This window comes from Oryzias melastigma, linkage group LG9 (assembly GCF_002922805.2).
Source record: "Oryzias melastigma strain HK-1 linkage group LG9, ASM292280v2, whole genome shotgun sequence".
In the NCBI taxonomy this organism is placed as follows: Eukaryota; Metazoa; Chordata; class Actinopteri; order Beloniformes; family Adrianichthyidae; genus Oryzias; species Oryzias melastigma.
The window spans coordinates 13,954,024-13,959,672 of record NC_050520.1 but is presented as its reverse complement, the minus strand read 5'-3'; the positions used below and the strand labels follow the sequence as shown (position 1 = coordinate 13,959,672).

Genomic DNA, 5,649 nt, shown 5'->3' with positions numbered 1-5,649 from the left:
TGCGCACTTTTGCGGAGCGGTCTGGGTCCGCATGACCCAGCGACTGGGTCCGGATCCGGACCGCGGTCCGCCAGTTAGTGACCCCTGTCTTACAAGATATAGATCTTGAACTGTGTGTGCATGTCGCGCTCGCAAAAGTGACGTAGTCTTAATACACGCTCATATTTCAATGCATTGCTATGAGACTTTAATATATTGATCCCAGGCTTAAGCTGTAACAGGTATTATAACATTGAATATGAACATATAAGGAATGTGGGCGTGGTTAGCAAATAACCTCCATTGCAAAGGTATTCCAAAAATTATTCAGATTCTCATGACACTAACATCAATCTGTTTGGTGACCTCAGGCGAACAAAACATAAAATGGTTGCTATGGACATAAAACCAACAGCTAGGCCGCCATTTTGAAAAAAGTGCTTTTTTAATCAATTTCTCATATTCATCTCAGACCAGCTATACAGAAAGAGAACGGAGGGACTTAGGGGTCCATAGTAAGTGCTAAGCAGGTGAGTTCGGGTCAAAGGTCAGCATCATGTGCGGCGATGGTCATAGGGGCAGGCAGTGAGCGAGGCGTTTGTGCGTGGGAGAGGGCGGCGAGGGGGAGGGCGTGTAGCGAGGGTGAGGGCGGGTAGCGACTGCGGGCCATCCAACGCCGCTTCCGGCTTTAATTGTATTGGTGTTTGATAACACATAGAGTCTTTATGAGGTATTAAAGGGTTTTTTCTTGTTTGTGTGCCTGCAGTTCTCCCACAGCAGTCTGTGAATGAAGAGGAAGATCTTGGCTACCAGCAGAGGAGCTTCAGAGTGGAAGAGAAAGATCCAGAACCTCCACAGACTAAAGAGGAACTGAAAGAGCCAGAACTTCTACAGATCAAAAAGGAGCAGGAAGAGCGAGAGCCTCTACAGACTGAAGAGGAACTGCAGGAACCAGAACTTCTACAGATTAAAGAGGAACAGGAGGAGCTCTGCATCAAACAGGATGAAGATCAGCTTGATCTGAAGCAGGAGACTGAAACCTCGATGGAGATTCCTAGTTATGAGGAAAATGAGCACAGTGAAGCAGATCTGAACATTCAGCAGAGCTTTAATGGAACTGATAGTCAGGAGGAAGAAGGAAACCAACAGGAAGAATCAACTACAGATGTAGAGACAGATGTGGACATCTCTCACATGTCAGAAAGTGAGTGGGACTCTGATGTTGCTAAAAATTCAAAGAAGTCATCTTTGGCCAAGAAACGCAAACCATCTCCAAAAGAAAAACAACTTTCCACTATAAAGTCAGATGGAAGCTCAGTAATTGAGACTTCTCACGTAGACAAAGAGATTACTGACTCTGATAACAAACATGCCTTTAAAGAGTCCAGAAGACGTTTTTTTAATGTTCCCAAAAGAATCCATACAGGAGAGAAGCGTTTTTCTTGTAAAGAATGTGATAGAAGTTTTCGTAACAATTTTCATCTGGAAGCTCACATAAGAACTCACACAGGAGAGAAGCCGTTTTCTTGTAAAGAATGTGATAGAAGTTTTCGGAGAAAGTCACATCTGGAAACGCACATAAGAACTCACACAGGAGAGAAGCCTTTTTCTTGTACGGAATGTGAAAAAAATTTTAGTCGAAAATCCGATTTAAACATACACATGAGAACTCACACAGGAGAGAAGCCTTTTTCCTGTAAAGATTGTGATAAAAGCTTTAGATGTTTATCTAATTTGAGTAGACATATGCGGATTCACACAGGAGAGAAGCCTTTTTCTTGTAAAGAATGTGGCACAAGTTTTAGATGGGTTTCTAATCTCAAATCACACATGATGACTCACAGGAATAAGTATTTTTCTTGTCAGTGTAATAAAGATTCAGCATAAACTCAAGAGAGCTCACAGCATAGAACTCGTGCAGTAAATGACATTTAATGTTTACATAAGAAGGGATGATTTTTTTTGTAAATACAGAAACTAGAGTTTTGTATTTAGTAATTACATTTAGATTCAAATATTTAGTTGACAAGTTTTATAGTTAAAAAAAAAGCATACATGTCATGTGGTTTTATTTGAAAGCTTTATTTAGAAACTAGAATCTCTATTAGATACCAATCTGAATACAGACCAAATGAAAGGTTTAGGACTCGATCCAGACCAAATTAAGCAGACTCAAGTCTGGACCAATGGATTTTTCCAGTCTGAATTCATCAACCGTAGACTTTTGCGTTTCTCTTGAAAGTTCTCTTTTTCTGGGTATTTTGAGCTTTTAATCAATCCCACAAATGTCATGCTCAAGAAACTGAACTACTCAAAGGAAGGTCAGTTTTCTTCTCTAACCAGCCTAACTGTTTTCACCTGTGCTAACGTGATTACACAAGGGTTTTCTAATCATCTGTTCGCCTTCCGACAAAATGAGCAGATTGTACGATTAGAACACTGGAGTGATAGTTGCTGTAAATGTACCTCGACTCACTTATGTAGTCAATGCAACAAAAAACAGACATTTGCTGCTGGAAGGGTCATTATTTAACCATTTACCATAGAGTTAATATTTGATTAGTTAAAGTGATATTTCTTGAAAAAGCTAGTGCTTTTCAAATTTTCTAAAGTCTGTTTTGTGTAGAACATATAATATATATATATATATATATATATATATATATATATACATATATATATATACAAATATTTGATTCCTCTGATATGATTTTGTCCTTTTTTTCTTCTTTAAGCCATATTTCTCAAAATAAAAAAATCAATTTATTTTAATCTATGTATACAGATACTATAACATTTGAATTTTACTGCTTGCATTAACAAATAATGTTAAAACTTTTTCACAAAATCCATTCTTTTAGATATAGCTGTAAATAGAAATGTTGTTTTGAACTATTAGAGTTCAGTCCTGAACACCTCTATTGTGGTTGTAGTTTCTGCTGAGACAATATGCATGTTGTCTACATGTGTGTATTCATGACAACACTAGAAATATTTTGTAAACCTTTTTAACACTTTTGATGTCATTAACGGACATTTTCTTGGGTGAAAAAACTGGTGCAGAAAAGATTTAGTCGAAATGTATTAAGGAAGAGGTGTGGATAAAGGAACAGACTGGTGTTTCTGTCTTGTGATTCCTGTTGTCTGGTAGAGATTAGAACCGTTTCTCTGTTCTGTTTAGTTCTGAGTGTTCTGTCTCCATCTTTCCTGTAAAGAATAAAGTGGACGTGAGCATCAGACAGAAGTGTGGAGTCTTTCCCTCAGTGTGGGTTTCTGCTGTTTGTTGGTTCTCTGCAGAGTTCTGTTCCAGTAATCAGATTATATGACATAACTGGGTAAGTTTAAGGGTAAGTTGGTTGATTTTCTTCACCTTTGGCTCCAAAACCTTAAATACTTAATACAACGTACTGTATTCACTATAAAACACATCATTTTTCAAAGATGTGAGCATAAAAGGACTATTTATGTGTGAGGGTGTGAAGGTGTCATGGATCAACCTGCTGCTACCATCTCCAGTCACCAGAGGGAGCGCTCACCAGAGTTTTGAGCTCACTACCTGCCCTCACCTGGACTCATCATCATCAGCTGATTCCCATCATCTCATCACCTCCCCAGCATATAGTCTGGCTCCACACTGTCACTCTCTGCGAAATTTTGTTTGTGCCACCCTGCCTGCATCTCCGAGCGTTTACTCCTGACCTGACCTTCTGCCTCTGACCCTGCTACTCTGATTGCCTGCCGCCTGCCCCTGACCCTCGCCTGGACTCTGACTCCCCTTCTCTCTCGCCTCGGATGATCCCATGCCCGTGTATGACCTCCGCCTGTCCGACCCTGCTTAGTCTGTGGACTTTTTGCTCTGTTAATAAACCTGCTGCACGTGGAACCAGCTCTCTGCCTGTTTGTGACAGAAGGGCTTTGTAGGGAGTCGAGACGCTCTGGATGACCTGCTGAGGTGCATCCAGACGCTCCACTGCTTTAGTCAAACTGCTAACTGATTGAAAAACTGAACAGCTTCTGAAGGAAGAGGATCAAACATGATCGTCTGCATACATTCCGTTCAGTAATTGGATGTTTTATAGAGTCTTGAGGCTGTTTCTGAAGGTCCAAAGAAAAGCAGGTGATGTGGTTCGGTCTCTCACCAGCAGGGAGCGCTCTCAGACGGACAGAGCAGATACTGAATGCTGAGCTCTGGATCAGCTGGAACGTCTCTGGATCTGATCCCACAAAAACAATGGATGATCACATCTGTTCAGCGTGTATTTGTAGGTAGGCTGAGCTCTATTGTTATTGGATGGTTTTTATCCGTCTTCATTTTTGTAACCCTTGCTTTATAAACGGCAAAATTGTATTTATTTATCTATTTTTTTTTTTAACTTGTCCTGTCCAACAGCTGAGCCAACAGATGTGGGCTGAGAGCTTCTTGGCCATCCGGCCCTGGAGCATTGTTGTTCGGCATAAGCAGCAGAGCATCATGAAGTTCAGATGATGAGAGCGGCGAGTCTAAGTCTGTGATTTGATCTTCATTTAATCTGGGAAGGTTTACATTATTAAGAAACAAATTGATGCTTCGCTCTGATAGATTGATCTCTGAAGTGTATAAGTTCTTATAAAAATCTTTAAAAGTTTCATTAATTTTGATCGGGTCATGAGTGACATTTAAACGGCAAAATTTTATACCCCAAACAATATTTTCCATTGAAAATATTTCAATGTTTTTGATTTTGAGACTTAAAATTTCAACATGACAGAAATATGATGTTCAAAAACTTGAAGAGAAACACTACGCTTCAACAGTCTCATCAGAAAAGCTAGTTAATCTAGGAATACATCAATATTCAGGTAATCAAGTCATGACACTGAGGTGACGTCACGGTTTGCGGTCACCGATGGCCAGGTCCTTCATAAAGCTGATAGACCGAATGTTAAGGTCTGTGAATTCTGATGGTTTAGCCTTGTTTTATTTTATTTTATCTTTACATAACTTTAGGGCTGCATGGTGGCGCAGTGGTTAGCGCTCTTGCCTCACAGCGAGAAGGCCCCGGTTCAAATCCCGGCTGGGACCTTTCTGTGTGGAGTTTGCATGTTCTCCCCGTGCATGCGTGGGTTTTCACCGGGGACTCTGGCTTCCTCCCACCGTCCAAAAACATGCTTCATAGGTTAATTGGTGACTCTAAATTGCCCCTAGGTGTGGATGTGAGAGTGGATGTGTGTGATTGAGGCCCTGTGACAGACTGGAGACCTGTCCAGGGTGTACCCCGCCTTCACCCATCAGTAGCCGGGATAGGCTCCAGCACCCCCGCGACCCCGAAAGGGACGAAGCGGTCAAGAAAATGGATGGATGGATGGCATAACTTTATTGAGAGTTTGGAGTTATTGAAGTTGAAAGTCTGTAATGTCCAGCGACAACCCCGTAACATCACTGCTCTAGAGGAGATCCAATATACCAGCAACAGTTTGTGAAAACCTTGTGAAGAGTTACAGAAAACGTTTGCTGTCATTACCAACAAAAGGTTTACAACAAATTACTGACATGACCTTTTCTCATTGAGCAAATACTTATTTTACGCCATAAATATCAATAAATTATTTAAAAATCAGACAGTGTGATTTTCTGGATTTTTCTAGTTTTCCCTCTCTCATAGTTGAGGTAAACCTATGATGAGCAATACA

The 5,649-nt window shown here is 40.6% G+C and overlaps 1 long non-coding RNA gene across 1 annotated transcript in view; it reads left to right on the top strand.

Annotated features, from left to right (window-relative positions):
• The window catches only part of LOC118599193, a 16,519-nt gene extending 13,301 nt beyond the window's left edge, over positions 1-3,218 (top strand). The window contains exon 2 of the long non-coding RNA XR_004948491.1: positions 746-3,218. This is a non-coding gene — a long non-coding RNA (uncharacterized LOC118599193). The remainder of the gene's footprint in view (positions 1-745) is intronic.
• The last annotated feature ends 2,431 nt before the right edge of the window (positions 3,219-5,649 follow it).